Source organism: Atractosteus spatula, assembly GCF_055471065.1.
Source record: "Atractosteus spatula isolate fAtrSpa1 chromosome 10 unlocalized genomic scaffold, fAtrSpa1.hap1 SUPER_10_unloc_2, whole genome shotgun sequence".
Taxonomy (NCBI): Eukaryota; Metazoa; Chordata; class Actinopteri; order Semionotiformes; family Lepisosteidae; genus Atractosteus; species Atractosteus spatula.
The window spans coordinates 197,155-213,965 of NW_028296622.1; the positions used below are offsets into that span (position 1 = coordinate 197,155).

The 16,811-nt window shown below is 40.9% G+C and overlaps 1 non-coding gene across 1 annotated transcript; it reads right to left on the reverse strand.

The window, feature by feature from the left end:
* Nucleotides 1-7,058: 7,058 nt before the first annotated feature.
* On the reverse strand, nt 7,059-7,140 carry trnal-aag (transfer RNA leucine (anticodon AAG)). The gene has a single exon. It is a non-coding gene; the product is annotated as a tRNA-Leu (tRNA).
* Between the last annotated feature and the right edge of the window lie 9,671 nt (nt 7,141-16,811).

Sequence of the window (16,811 nt, forward strand, 5' to 3'; positions counted from 1 at the left end):
TTTGAGTCTCAAAATGATCTTCTGGATCCACGAGAAACATGTAAATCTGATTGATTCCGCAGTATTCTGGATGTAATGTACTTATAACTTCCATCGAAGAGAGATTTCATCAGTTGCATGAAATTGAAACTTCCGACTTTTTGTCTGGTATTGAAAATATGTTAAAAAAACATAAACAATTTTCTAACGAACAACTCATGAATTATTGCCAGGATCTATATTTAGCGTTCGGTAGTGATAACACTGCTGATATTGATTGAGTAGAAATCTATGATGTATTGACAGCTTTATCTGAAGCGAGAAGTCCTAGAACACCATCTATGAAGTTTTAGGATTCATACCAAGAAATGCCTTTTGTTTCCCACCCCAACTGCTGCTTTTGCATTACACATTATGTGAACATTACCAGTTTTGGTAGCTTCTGGGCACGATTTTCCTAAACTGAAACTTATTACAAAATTCTTTAAGATGAACCATGTCCAAAAATTGTAAATCAGGACTAATTTTAATATCGAATTAAATTACTACAGAAGAAAAGGTTTAACTGAAATATGAATAAGACTATGCAAGCCTAAAAAGTAGAACAATTCAATTTATATAAATTATTTTTTATTTTTTTGAGAAATGGGCTCACACACCGGAAGACACTAACGTTTCTCTTTGTTAGGAGTATGTGAATAACAGTTTAACCCAAAATGTTTGTAATTGTGATTCTGTTAAAATTCAATAAATCGTCTATCAACGGTAAGAAATTATTGAGAAAGTAAGAAATTGTTTTATTTCATAAACTATAAGACAATGAAGAGAGTTTACTTCGCTTTTGTTCTTTTGACTTAAGCGTTCAGGATCCGAACCCATCTGCGGACGGTTGTGTTTCTTGAATCTCTTGTAATCATCAAAAGTCGTTGTTTTTTTCTTTAGTTTTTTCTCGAGTTGTACCATGGATATTTTATATGATCAATACTTTACATGCTCTTTTGCATTTTCCTTCACATACAGAAAAAGTTCAAGGTGTTCATGTCACTGTGCTGCACATTAACTCTGGACCACCTGTAACAGTACAGGACACGCAGTGAGGAATTCGTGCAGCTTTCAGCTCAGTGCCGAGTCCAGAGGGAGGACTCGCTCGCTGAATGATCTCTCAGGAAATCCCGGGTGAGATTCAAAAGGTAAACCTGGCTCTCTATGAACACGAGCAAAGAGTTCTCACTCAACACAAGATTGAGATGTGAGTACAGTAATATAAAACACCTGAAGATGCCAGGGATTGAACCCCAGACCTGTGGAGCAGTAAGTGACTTGTAGCACTGATGTAAGAGATACTTACATAAAGTACTTTTACTGACCATATTACAAATCACAGGAAGTAAGGTCTTAAAACATTAGGCAGTAGTGGGATTTAAACCCACACCCCTGAGAGAGTGGAGCCTAAAATCCAGCATATTAGACCATTCAGCCACACTACCTCTGGCCCCTTCTCCTTCCCTCTCGTTGCTGAGTATAGGTGCCTTCATGCAATTGAGCCAGGTTTGAGTCCCAGCCAATGCATCTCCAAATCTTTTCAAATGAATCTGTGATCTTGTAGCACATCCTCTGAAACCAGCAATCAAAATTGGAAACGTCTTCCTCAACACTGAAAAGCTAAATTCGGGCTAAGCAGTTGTACACAGGACTGTAACGTTGCCATAGCCAAATTAAATGTAATGTAGCTCTCTGAAGGCACCAGTTCTGTAGGGTTTGGGCATTTACTGGGACAATTATTAATCGTAGCAGTAAATCACAAAATTGATTCTTTTGATGGCTTTAGAATCCAACCATGCGACATAACTCAAACAACGCACACACACAGGTACTAATACACGAGGATACATTTATTAATACATAGAATATGCATGTAAACCTAACAGATCTTATCGAGAGGGTTATCAGAATACAAAAGATATATATTCAATCAGTTACAAAGTGTTACATATATCAAGAGGACATACGTTCAGTATATCATTCATTTAGACCGTTTCGTAAATGAACTTGGTTATAACTTCTACATTAGATACTCAAAACAAGTACATAACTCTTAGGAATTAAATTTATATCAACTGGTTGGGATAACAATTGAATTCTCGAGCTGTAATGCATTGAAGTTGAATACTCATCCAATCTCTGGGGATTCAGATCTTCTGCGGGCACAAAGAAACAGTTGCAGGCTTGTTGCTGTCCAATCCACGCTCTCTGGCTCCGTGCCAGGCTGTGCTGTGCGGCCTGCGACGGTGCGCTGCTGATGCTCACTGACCAGCTAGTTAGTGTTGGCTTTAACTAGCAAAGTTTGTGCACAGGAGAAAAGATGACTGTGGGTCCCAGCAAGTCAGGAAGAGGACCGGTTCGTTCCTGATGGAGAGCTAGTTCTGAATAGTGATTCAGCTGTCCACAGTTCCGACCTGTTCACGAGGCCTGCTGCTGGTGCTAACCTCAGGTGGATCCTCTGGTTACTCTCTGGCAACCTCCGCTCTAGACTCTTAGAACAAAGGAAAGTTCTGGCACTCGGACCCACTGGCCGTTCCGTGGTTGTCCGGGCTGAGTCTCAGGATGGTCAGGAGGCGCGCTGCGAGAATGTCCTGCCCTTGGGAGTCTTCTGCTCCTGGGCCGTCCTGCCTTGAAATTCTCCTTTGAATTCTCCAGTGAATCTCACGAATCTCACAGGCTCTCTGTGTTGCCTGTTTTTACCTGGAGGAACTTCAGCTCATTGATTGGCTGAAAGTTCCATGGGCATCAGAGAGCCACGTGGGTTACTCGGCGCTACCAGTCCCTGATTGGTTGATCAAGGTGAGATATGAGTCACTTACTCCTGACACTTGGGAATGCAGTCCAGATGTCCATCTGGCACTCCCTAGACAGATAGGCGCCAATGGATGACCATTGATCATGATAGCCAGGCTTAGCTAAGTGCATCCCCCTTTGGGAGCTGTCCTAGGAAACCTTATCAAAGGAACCTTAAATCAGCCTGCATGAATAGTTTCTCTGTGGCTGCACCACAGAGATGAACAGAGAGATGAGGCCTCATTTGGGAAGGCTCAGAACACTTAATTCTTTCTTATTAATAAGACACGCCGCTACAGGACACCATATGTGTTCTTGATTGATTCAGACTCGTTCTCAGTGGTTCTTGCTCACCAAATAACTTAAAAGCTGAGGAAGAATGCTAAAAAAATTCTAATCAAAATACAAAATAATCATCATTATTAACCAGAAACAGTAGAAAAACTGGTCACAATTGTGATTATGTCGCTTCTCTGCTTCAGCAAGGTCAATAAAAGACTCTCTGAAAGTAGTAACGCACTAAAGCACTGCAAAACTGAATTTAAAATCATATTAGGAATTCTGAGTGATGCCTGCTTACATGCAATCCAATCCAAATGTTGTCTTTAAATAAGAATTCTCTATGTTTCCCTGCCTTTTCCCTGGAGTGAAACTATTGGATTGAAGGAATTCTTATGACAGGTTTACAAGGTGCCGCTGATATTTGGATAAATCTATGAACTCGTGATTTTCATATACTTTAAATAAAGGCCATACGCACAGAATAAAATTACTGATGATTACTGATGATTTTTCCTGAGAGGAAGCACAGCTTATCTTTCCAAGACAGCTGATAAAGGCAAGCCAGTAGATACTCTAGCAGAACATGGAAAAACGTTCAGCTTTGTAACCAACAAATTCCCCATTTAGATCTGACATCTATGTATGCTTTGTGATTGCTTGAAGTGAAACCCACAATCTTTATTGAACTTAGACAAGTTATTTCTGATGGAGCACTATGCGGAAAGACTTAATCAGCTCTACCCCTAAGGAAGACTCAACTTGAAAATGCAGAACATTAACATTTCACAGATAAAAGGAGCACAAGCGACATTAAAATTGAGGGCGCACTGTGATTTGCACTGACTCAAAAGTGATCTTGGTAGACAAACTTCCCTGCTGAAGGTGGAAACAAGAATTTGTGTTGAGAAGAAGAAACACTTTTTTCTCCCTGCTTTGATGTTAATCTGATAAAGTAGCTTTTAACACATTGCTCCATTTGGTGGTTGTAACACAAAAACTCCTAGCAGCAGTGGGATTCAAACCCACGCCTCCAACGAGACTGGAGCCTTAATCCAGCACCTTAGACCACTCAGCCACACTAGCCACTGTGCCCTGTTTCTTTGTCTCATTACTTGCCTGAAGGAAGCCGGGTGGCTTTTGCTCTTGTCCAACAGTGGCGTTATGACTATGGAACCGACTGCACCTGCTTTTTCTGAGATGCTTCCCCTCTCATGGCGAGATCTCGACTTCTTTAACACCTCTGGATAAAGTTCTTCTGTGGAGCAGGCTACAGACCTCTGGGTACAGCACCCTTGATGTCATTTTATTTCTACAGCAGCACGCATCCGGAATTTTCCGGAAACAACAAAATAGATTCAATATAAACAAGAGCACATATAACGTATTAATAGACTCGTGAGGGGCACATAAATAATACAATTACACTTTATGGAAAAAAAGATTAAACAAAGTAAATAAAAACCACAGGTCCACACAGCTTTCATGTTCCTACATTTCGAAAGTCTGTAAATATCCATTAAGTCTATTTAGAACTGTTCAAACGTAGAATTCTTTGCTGATTTAGGCGGTAAATTTCCTCAATTACAGGACAGCACAAACAGTTCTTAATGCAGAAATGAAAGCCTGTCTAAATTTTCCTTTTTGTTAAAGACATTGGGACACTGATTTTTCTCCTTTGGGGAGCTAAAGAAGACTAGAGGGTGTGGCACAGTGGTAGTGTAGATGATTCTTGCTCTGAAAGTTGTGAGTTCAAATTAGGTTGGGGTCAGCTAAGAGTTCTTCACCATCTGCTGGTGCTGAACCCAGACTTTTCACCATGTAGTTGAGTTCTTCTCAATATCTCAGCATCTCCAAAACATCATGTTCAACTTTAGGGACAGCTACATCAGACAATGAAAGTTTGAGACCACTTTATTATTAAAGGTTCTAGAAAACCTGAAAGCTAAGGAGTTTCAGGTCACTTTTTTAATTAAAAAAGTGTCTGAAGCCTCTAAATAAAATTAGCCTTTTTTTAATTGTGTATGAAATTCACTCCCATGGGCTCTGAAAGGAGAAATATACTGTTGGGATCCTCGCAAGTGAAGTGTCTCTTCTTGTGGTGAAGCACAGTCATACCTGACTTGTCTGGAATGACCCAAGACAGACTTTATCCAGAAGCAACGGTACCACTCCCAGTACAATGAAAGAGAAACGCAGCATGACACGGGGAGTCAAGAGGCTCCCACAGAGTTTCACAGACAGAAGCAGCACGCCAGCACAACCAACATTAAAACGGAGGGCACACTACAATTTGCATTGACTCAAAAGTGATCTCGGCAGACGTCGTTCCCTGCATAACGCTGTAGCGGCGAGGCTTAATAATAAGGCAGAATTAAGTGTTTCTGAGCTTCCCAAATGAGGCCCCATTTCTCTGTTCATCTCTGTTGTGCAGCCACAGAGAAACTATTCATGCAAGATGTTTTCTTTTGATAAGGACAGCTCCCAAAGGGGGATGCACTTAGCTAAGCCTGGCTATCATGATCAATGGTGATCCATTGGCGCCTATCTGTCTAGGGAGTGCCAGTTGGACATCTGGACTGCATTACTAAGTGTCAGGACTAAGTGACTCATATCTCACCTTAATCAACCAATCAGGGACTGGTAGGGCCGAGTAACCCACGTGGGACTCTGATGCCCATGGAACTTTCAGCCAATCGACGAGCTGAAGTTCCTCCAGGTAAAAACAGGCAACACAGAGAGCCTGGGAGATTCAGATTGAGATTCAGATTCAGTAAGATTCTGGAGAGGATTCTGTGGACTGTTCTAAAGGGAATTCAAAGGAGAATTCCAGGGCAGGACGGCCCAGGAGCAGAAGGCTCCCAAGGGCAGGACATTCTCGCAGCGCGCCTCCTGACCATCCTGAGACTCAGCCCGGACAACCACGGAACGGCCAGTGGGTCCGAGTGCCAGAACTTTCCTTTGTTCTAAGAGTCTAGAGTGGAGGTTGCCAGAGAGTAACCAGCAACAGGTCGGAACTGTGGACAGCTGAATCACTATTCAGAACTAGCGCTTCATCAGGAACGAACCGGTCCTCTTCCTGACTTGCTGGGACCCACAGTCATCTTTTCTCCTGTGCACAAACTGTGCTAGTTAAAGCCAACACTAACTAGCCGGTCAGTGAGCATCAGCAGCACACCGTCGCAAGCCGCACAGCACAGCCTGGCACGGAGCCAGAGAGCGCGGATTGGACAGCACAAGCCTGCAACTGTTCCTTTGTGCCCACAGGAGATCTGAATCCCCAGAGATTGGATGAGTATTCAACTTCAATGCATTACAGCTCGAGAATTCAATTGTTATCCAAACCAGTTGATATCAATTTAATTCCTAAGAGTTATGTACTTGTTTTGAGTATCTAATGTAGAAGTTATAACCAAGTTCATTTATGAAACGGTCTAAATGAATGATATACTGAACGTATGTCCTCTTGATGTGTAACACTTCGTAACTGATTGAATATATACCTTTTGTATTCTGATAACCCTCTCGATAAGATCTGTTAGGTTTATATGCATATTCTGTGTATTAATAAATGTATCCTCGTGTATTAGTACCTGTGTGTGTGCGTTGTTTGAGTTATGTCGCATGGTTGGATTCTAAAGCCATCAAAAGAATCAACTTTGTGATTTACTGCTACAATTAATAATTGTCTCAGTAAATGCCCAAACCCTACAGAACTGGTGCCTTCAGAGAGCCACTATGATTACATATTTGGCGTCCCTGAACCGGTTGTTTTTCCCTACAACGCAAAAGGTTGCAAAGCGCATTTGGTTTGAGCGGATGCAAGAAAGTTTTTGTTTTCTGCCTTGATGTCAAGCTGACAAAGTATCTTTGAACACTTTGCTTAGTTTCTTGAGAGACTGCACAAAAGCAGCTCTCTCCCTTTTGTCAGAAGTCAGCTGAAAGGAGGTCTCAACAGAAGCACCTGGCAGCGGTGGGATTCGAACCCACGTCCCCAAAGAGACTGGAGCCTTAATCCAGCACCTTAGACCACTCGGCCACACTACCCGCTGTGCCCTCTCTCTTTGTCTCATTACTTGCCTGGAGGAAGCCGGGTGGCTTTTGCTCTTGTCGCCCGACAGTGGCATTATGACTGTGGAACCGACTGTGCCTGCTTTTTCTGAGATGCTTCCCCTCTCATGGCAAGATCTCGACTTCTTTAACACCTCTGGATAAAGATCTTCTGTGGAGCAGGTTTCGGACCTCTGCGTACAGCACCCTTGATGTCATTTTATTTTTACAGCAGCCGCATCCGGAAAGTTGTGTCTTTTACGTTGTATTTGAACAACAAAACTACATACAATACAAACAAGAGCACATATAACGTATCAAGAAAATCGTCAGGGGCACATGCTATAATACAATTACACTTTATGAAAAACGATTACACAAGGTAAATAAAGATAAGGTCAGCAAAGCTTGTTCTTACATTTAGAAAGAGTCTGTAAATACCCCTTTACGTCTATTTTGAATTGTTCAAACGTAGGACTCTTCCCAGACCATTTCACTTTATACCACATTCCTAAACGAGGATGCATCTCCTGTCTTCGAACTATTTTGGGAGGTATGGCTTATACAACACACCCACAGTATTCTAATCATGGACTGCAGATCTGTGTTATAGTTCAGTCGAATTCGAGGGATCCAGCAATTGTACTGGATTTGACTGGGATTCTGAAATGTCTCTTGCAAAGGTATTCGGGTTTGCTTGAACCTTTAAAAAAAAGTGATCTGAAACTACCCAGCTTACAATCTCTGAGGTAGCTGTCACTAAACCCGGACGTGATGTGGCACACATGTGCCATGTGCCTTTACTTTTGTAAAAAACTGGTATTGGGAAAATTAAAGTCCAAACCCAAAACAGTAACATACTTAAGAGTAAAGACCTCCTAATAGCTAGCAAGCGCTCCTAGTTAGTAAAGTTGTTTGTGTCCCTGCCTGTCACGCGGGAAACTGGGGTTTGATTACCGATGGGGAGACAGCTAGTGTTTTTACTGTCAGATTCCAATCTTTAATGGTGTGCGTGAGAGTTTACGTAACTTTCCTTTTCTCACATTTTCTGACGACTATTCCGAAGGAGCGCCCTGTCAACACCTAATACTTTTAAAAAATCTGCCTGCATGTTTGATTATTTTTGTTTTATTTCGAAAAAGTTCAATATTGATCATAACTTAAGAAAATAATGATCAGAAACAAAAACAAAATGTTGAAGATGCGACTCGATCTTGAATCAGAGCTGGGTGACACGGGCTTCTGTTCTGATATGGTTGTACGAAAAACAGGAGGAATCTTTTCTCTCCTATGGAGCATGAGCTGAATCAGGAATGAGACATTTCGTGTGTTTGTGCATATGTCAATGCATGACCTACATCGTAAAACTAAAACTAAATTAAAAACTAACATTAAGTTTTCAGAGATATTCATTTATATACAAACAAGAGACAAACAAAGCAATAATTCTACATTAACTTGCCCTGCACTGATCAGACTAATTGAAATGGTCTGATTCAGAGCCTGTGCAGCTCGTGCTAATACAACATTTTCCTTTGATTTCCTTTGAGGGCGGAGTTGTCTTTAAAATCTGGATTAAATTAAAATGTAAAACAGCTTTCCTTCTTGGGGAACAACGGTTGTGTTCCATATTTCTAATTATTTTGGTTTCAAGATAGCAATTTAGTATGAAACATAAAAGCCAGCTGGATAAATCTGTTACACGTCATTTACAATGGTCTTTCAACTAATAGCCCGTGCAGGGATCAATCCCCAGCTGTTGGTACGAGTCGCGTAAGGCTCTGCAACATGCAGATGAGAAACTAACCTCTGCTTCTTCATTATGTACACAGTGAGCTATATTTGCGAGCCTACTGCCCCCTACGGGCTCTGTATTTGATTGCTGTACAAGACCGGCCGTGGAGAAATGAAGTGAAGAGGGTGTGTTCATTAAAAGGCTCATAGCGTCCCTGGGAGTGCTCAAACCACCACCCTTTTGGTTAACAACCGAGCCACAAAGACTCATGTACAGCTTAACACTCCTCGGTCTCAGTAAAAGTGATACACCCCGTAAAATTTCCAGAGATTCAATTGTTTTTAAAGGAAAATCACCAACATCTACTGGAGTTTTTCATTCTATACTGCGATTTCTGAATGGTACCCTGTGAAAATACGAGTTTTGATGAGAAGGGATGGACATTATGAATAAAGCTGTGGGTTCAGCAGCATCAAAACCTGATCAGTATCAGTTGACTCCGATATACTTTGAGAATTAACTTCGGGATTTAGAGTCAGACGTGTTACAGTTGCACCATGGGGTACTTACTTAAAAAAATGGAAAAACAATCAGTGTTCCTGGATCTGTTATCGAAAACAACACCTGCACAACAGCTGCGCAGGAAAAAATGTGGTCTGGGAAGAAGAGACTCTCTTCAGAAGAGCGGTGTCCTCACAGGAGGAAAAAAAATATTTTTTTTGTGAAGCTAATTTTTCTCCTTTGGGGAATTCGAATGCGCCGACAGCTATGACCTCGTGGCGCAACGGTTTCGTGTCTGATTCTAGCTCAGGAGGCTGTGTGTTCAAATCACGTCGGGGTCAGCTCATAGTTTTTCAGGTTCTGCTGGTCCTGAACACGGAATTCACACCATACAGTTGAGTTCTGTGTGTACACCACATAGATAATCTAAACAAAATAGAGCAGAAAAGGACACGCAGTGTGGAGCTCACACAGCGAATATCATTGAACACAACAGAAAAGGCACAGTTCACATCTGTTCAACAGCACGTCTGACTTCAGAGACAGCTACATCAGAAAATGGAATCCTGGAAGTTTCAGATAACTTTTTTTATTACAGGTTCAAGCAAACCTGCTAGGGAGTTTCAGGACACTTTTGTTTTATTAAAAAGTGTCTGAAGCCTGAAGTAAATGTAATTTGAAAAAAAAAACCGCTATTGGGCATTAGCTGGTGCTTTTTGTAACGATTTGCTATTTCGTGCTGGAAAAAAAAAGGAAACAGACCCAACGTTTGCTTTCAGGTGCAGCAGGTTTCATTACATAATAGACATCTATTACTGCGGAGCCTGAATAAAGTTTACACGAGCCAGGTAGAAGTCGAACCTACAATCTTATGATCCGAAATCAGACGCATTATTTATTAAACCACTAGTACAGTATATCACATAACCTGAATTGCGCCATAGTGTGCTCAGCGCTGCTGCTAGTAATACACCGCCCCGTCTAAAATTTCAAAGTGAGAAACAGGTGTTTTCTACATTTTTATGAGTTTTAAAATATAATCTCTTTAAATCAGACAAAGGGTTTATGTATCGCACTGAAATTCCGATTGATTTAGAATTCAAAGAAAGACTATTTTCTTCCACAACGCCGAGAAATTATCAAATCTTTCACTCTACTTCACTCTTGTAGTAAAGCAGATCTCGACGGGTGAGCATTTGCTCTGGTAAGTTAATATCGTGTTAAATGATTTCTTCTCAACACATTTCCTGGTGCACGTTTTCTCTATGAAAAAAGGACATTTTTCCCTTGCACGATTTCTCGTTTTTTCTATCAAAGCGTACAGAAATAAAAAAGAAGAAGAAATAGTGTCGCAAAAGAACTCTGTCGCCCTTGGGAGATGTCAAACGCATTGGACATGAAAAATGCCAGATAAAAGCCAGTTCTCTTCGTTTCTCAGTGTCGGGGCTGCTATGTAAAAGAGGCAATTTGGTCTGAGAGCAGGCTCAGCGCTTACTGAATGCAGATGTCTCAGAGCGGTGTGTCCAAGTGGCTCTAAAAGGTGATGGTCATCCTGTCACCGTGCCATAGTTGGTTAAAGCGCCTGTTTATTAAACAAAAGAATCTAGATTCAAATCCTAGCCGTGTTTTTCTTCCTATCTTGTGGTACAGAACGTACCATTTCGGGCAATCACAAAGGGCTTGATTTCCTTAAATGCATGTGTTCAGTTCCTTTCTGGAAAACTTGTTTTTCAAGAAATTCACACAACTTGCGAAAAATGAAATTCTTGGTTATCAGTGCAGAAGAAATATTACCGGCTGGCAAAAAAAAAAACGGTAAGAGATTTTTTTTTAACCGGAAACTTGTGATTCGAGAGAATCGGTCAGTGTCTGTGGCGCAATTGGTTAGGGCGTTCGGCTGTTAACTGAAAGGTTGGTGGTTTAAGTCCACCCAGGGATGGATTTCTTTTGCGATGTAAGCATTGTCTTCGCAAAGGTCGATTGCATTTCTCAGCGAAACCTTAACCATTTTAATATTTACAGGAAATGCGAGTGTTTAACACGTGTCAGGATCACCGGGAAATGTCCAATAATGCGCAACATCGCAACTCCCCAGAAAACCATATTCACCCAAGAAAAATGATCGTCGAATCGTCATTTATACTCCCGTTGAATCCTCTGCTGAAATATTTTAAAAATACAATGCAGGTTTGTTTGAGAACCTGACAAGCATTGTTACCTTAGTACTGTGCAGTTTTGATATTTTGACATATGTATCTTATATTATCTAATTTTGTTGTAATTTTAAAATATGTTAGCTGAGGATGCAAAGGGGTGAAAGGGAAAGGTCAGGGGGTATAGTAACAACAAGGTTAGGACTGGTGGAGGTGGTAGGGGTGTTGATGGTTTTTCTCTGTAGAGGATGATTGAGTTTTTTATCCTTCTCTGAAGTGAGAAACCGGAAGAGTTGGGGGTTGAGGGATCTGATGAGGTTAGTTATAAAAGGAAGTTGATGTGGAGCTGTTAGCCGTACGAATTCCTTAACGTCTTTGATGTTGTCATCAAAGATAAACTGCAGTCAGCAAAGATAAAAAGAAAATTATCTTTGCTTACTGCCCTGTCTTTCTCACACCTGAAGAAGGCTCCACAGCCAAAACGTTGTGATTCTTTTCTTCTCTTTTCAGCATGGAATAACCCTTTACTTGTTCCTTTGCAGCCTACGCATGCAGGAACAGCTACCCACTTGATACTGTATATAACATTCCTATAATCACAACTATGAATGTCCACTGCAGGCATTTTTTCCATGATTAATTATTCTGACATTGAAGTGTATTTTATGTCATAATCACTGAAAAAATGTTTTGTACATTCAGGAAGTAAGACAATGACAAATCACTATGTATTGCAATTAGATTGACCTGATCTAGATATTCTATATACTTTAACATACCATGTTCAGAATGTCACAACGCAGAAATGCAACAGTGAAGTGTCGTAATTACAAATGTTCATGATGAGTGATTCTGTCTCTCTTACCTTAGTGTTGGAATTTTAAGATGTTTTGGTAATGAGGAAGGAGGGACATGCCATGTTTACAGGGTCATATTTTAAAAATGGTACAGTTAAATTTCCTGAAGTTCAGGATTTTGATAGTCTGTCTCTCAGACCTCAGTGTCAGAATTTTGAGCTGTTGTTATAACCTGGAGATAGTTTCATGCAATAAGCAGAAAGTGCCATCACCCTTTGCTCATTCTCGGTTACCCATATATTCTCATATGCCATGTTCTAAATGTCCCAAATGAAAACTGCTATGTTAAAAGTTCTTGCAAAATGCAAGATTTTAAGATTTTTAATGATTTTTAATGATCAGAAGGCAAGGTCGTGGTAAATATGCAGAAAGTGCCAGTGAATTCACGTTTTGCCTTTGTCTTATTTACTTGATTTTCATCAGCCCAAAATTAATGTACTCTCCAATCGCTGTTGCTTCTTCAAATCCTTTAACTGAACTTTGATATTGAGGGATTATATTGCACAAATTGTGGTTTTCTTTTTAAAGCAAATTTGAAAATCTGAGCCTCTATTACAGTTGTCTTGGATGTTTCGCAAGGTATAACAGACCCCTTGCACCCTCAGTTAAACTATTTAAAAATATAACAAACTTAATTGATATAGAACAGCATTTAAGGTTACATGTAAATTACAATTAAGGTAAATATACAAAGGTATTAAAATACAAATGTACAGTCCTGACATAATTATACTGTCCATCTGTCTTTTTTGCTTGTCAATTTCTCCAACAAATCTGTGTTGTAAATTTTAATATTCTAACAGCGAGAGAATGCACTAATAAGCAAGATTTGTATATCATCTTTTGCAGGCTGTATGAATTTCATGAAAAGCAAGTTGTTCCAGAAAGGAAATGAAAACTTGCATTAAACAAAATCAAGCTACACGTGATCATCCATAGTGATACATTCTATAAGACAAGACAGGAAGAAAGGAATTAATGTCTGGGAATTCTGAGGAATACTGGAACCAATGTCCAAGGATTCAGGATTAGCACATTTAAAAATGACTGTAGAGAGACATCTACAGGCGAAAGGCGACATAACATCACAGCAGCAGCATTTAAGGTGGATCGGAAAACGCGAATAAAAGGAAGCTGGCGAATAAGAAGCCAACTTCAGCCTATTTAATGCAATATCATTAGGTGAGGTGAAGTGGAAAAATATTTCTTGCTCTGAATCCTAACATTATTATAGGAGGTATTCTAGGACTTCTCACCTCAGATAAAACTGCCAATACATCAATAATTTCTACTCCATCAATAGCAGCAGTGTTATTGGTACTGAGTAATAAATGTCATCATACAAAAAGTCGAAAGTTTCAACTGCATTCAAGTTTCAACACCAGGCAGGAGGGTCAGGTCTGTCCAGCACCAGAGCAGAATTTGGTTTCTCCAGCAATGCTGGGCTACTGGGAGTGATGCTAGTACGACCTTAATCAGAGTCAATCGTTTCCTGTTGGCACTGCAGTACGAACACAGAAGAGCTCAGACTGGAGCTGCTGAATTCACAACTTCCTGGCGGGATTCCGAGGAATATTAGAGCCGATGTCTGGCAATTTGAAGGAATAAGGGAGCTGATGTCTGGGAATTCTGAGGAATACTGGAGCCAATGTCCAAGGATTCAGGGAAATACTGGAGCCAGTGTCCTTGAATGTGGAGGAATACTGGAGCCGCGGCTCACACACCTCTATCCATTCATTAACTTCCTATACTGCAAGTTCAGAGGCCAGTGACTCCTCTACCTGCACTCAGGCTACCAGACTCTCCTCTGGCCTTCCAGTCTTTACTTCTGTCTCCCCAGAATTAAAAGACCAGCTGTCCATTCTAGCTCCTGACAAATGTGCTTCATTTCAGTTTTTAGCTTTTATTATCCATTTTATTTTATTTTTTGCCTTTTCAAGCTACTATGCAACTGCCTAAAGTCACTCATTAAAAAACATATCTATCACTTCTAGCAGTTCTTGGTCATCTCCTTTGCATGTATAAGGTAAATAACTACTGTTGCACTGAACTAAACTAAATTCCACCTCTATAATTACTCTTCACACAAAGACAGTGTAATTAAGAGAATCCCACTTCTAAAACAATTACAGAGAAGGGGTTAAGCTGATATAATTAAATGCACTTTGTTCCCTGGCAGAGCTGTGGGGAAGAGCTAAAATAAAGAAAATAGGGTTAAATGAATATTTACCAATAATGGAACAAGTAAAGGGTTTATTCCGTGCTAAAAAGAGAAGAAAGGAAACACAATGTTTCAGTTGTGGCACCTTCTTTGGGTTAACTTTAACTAACCATTTACTTTTAATTAACCCAAAGAAAGCTCCTTAGCCGAAACGCTGTGTTTATTTTCTCTCTTTTCTCCCCCCCGATATGCAGCCCACCACCAGCTGTTGAATCTCTCTCTCAATCCTCTCGGGAAGAGGCATCCAGATAGAGGGTACCACAGGGTGGACAGGCACAGCATTTTGACCAACAGGACCCTTCCCTTCGAGATCAGGGACCTGCGTCTCCACCTGCCAAGTCTGACTCTTATCTTAACGAGCTTCTCCTTCCACAGCAGAAGCCCAGTGGCCTACTCATCAGTAGCAATATAGACTCCGAGGACCTTCAGGTGACCTGTCTCCACCTTGAAGGGTAGCCAAGGAGCAGGGCAGTGTCTGCCTTCCCCACCAGAAAGACCTCGGGCTTCTCCAGGTTAACCCTGGTGCCAGAGGCAGCACAGTAGGCCTGAACCACCTCCAAGGTGGACTGGATCTCCGCCACCTCTGTCAACATCATTGTGGTGTCACTGGCATACTAATAGATCAGTGAGGTGGCAGCGCTCCAAGGCAAGGTGACCCCGCGCACCCCCTCCTTCCTGCGGATCGCCAGGCCCAAGGGCTCAGTCACCAAGGAGAAGAGCAGGGCAGACAGAGGGCAACCCTGCCACACTCACCTGGTCACGGGAAAGAAGATCATGAGGGAACCGTTCACCCTGACACACCTCAGTATCCCCCTGTACATGAGATTCATGTCCTCTCCCTTTCCCGTCATGTCCTCCATAGGAAGACAGATGAAGGGAAATCCATGTGCTAATTGACAACAAAAAAGTAGCTTCAAATTATTCACCAATCTGTTTTATGTCTGACCACATCTCTCCTTCCTCTTTTGCAGTGAGCACATTACTTTCAGTGTCTTCTCCTGTCTTTTCCTTGCTGTATTACTGTCCCCTTCCCTCATGTGGAGATGGATCCACAGCCGAAACCTTGCTTGTTTCACCCTGTTTGTGCAGCATCAGTCTGTGTGAGGAGAGGGACTCACGCTGCTCCGGTGGTGCAATAGGTCAGCATACTTATACAGCAGAGTCATGCTGAGATTGTGAGTTTCAGCAGCTCCTGGAGTATCATTACTTCTAGTTTTAGCGACTGAAACTAATTGTTAAGTTTAGGTCTGTTCGTGTTTCTCTGTCCATTTAGAAGAACTGTATTAACACAGGTAAATATGTTTCCACAAGCCAATACACTGCAGCTACATCTGATACTGTTGCTGTTGGTGTCAGCCTACTATACCATCTTCAATTGGCCCAAGTTTTTTTCTGCCACTTGACAATTCTGCTTCTGTATTTTTGCCAGTCTTTTTTGCATTTTATATAAACAGCTAACATGCATATTCTTTGTTGTATATATATATGGTTCATTCACAGAAATAGAAGAGACTGCCTTCTTCTTATTATTATTATTGTTTTGTTTTTGTTTCTGAGAGATCTTGGTACAAAGTATATACAGTATAAAACAATTTTACGTTGTACTTCAAGTCTATGGATCATAAAAATTTCACTTTTCCTTGCTGAAAGTCTAACGCACAAGAGAGAATGTGATAAACTTCCTGAATATTTGTCCCACAATAGACACTTTTTGGGGAAAAAAAAACTATTAATTTGATGTGTTATCATGTGAACTCTTGCTCTTATGATGGAAGAATATTGTATTTGGTATTGCATGTAATTAGATGGTAATTCTTTTATTTGCTCTGTCCTCTAGTTAAGATGTGTTATTTCAGGAAAATAAAGTATATGCTCAGTAGAGGGGGGATAATATTGTGTCTGTTAATCAAACATAATCAGCAATTATGGACAACCATTTTTTTGCCAAGGTTGTGAATATTGTAATGCCTCTGAAGTCACATTAAAACTTCCTGTAGAATTAAAAAAAACACAGAAATACAAGCGGGCATGATTTGTGTCCAGGATATTTTAATGCAACAAATCCGGCCCCGGAAAGTGCCCCTTCTCTCCTTTTGAGCCACTGCCCACCAAAAGGTCTCTGCACGGCTCTGTTTGGGAGATGTCAAGATGCTGAGCTTGTGCTGTGTTTCAGTGTCGGGTGAAGAGCACACGATGTTGTA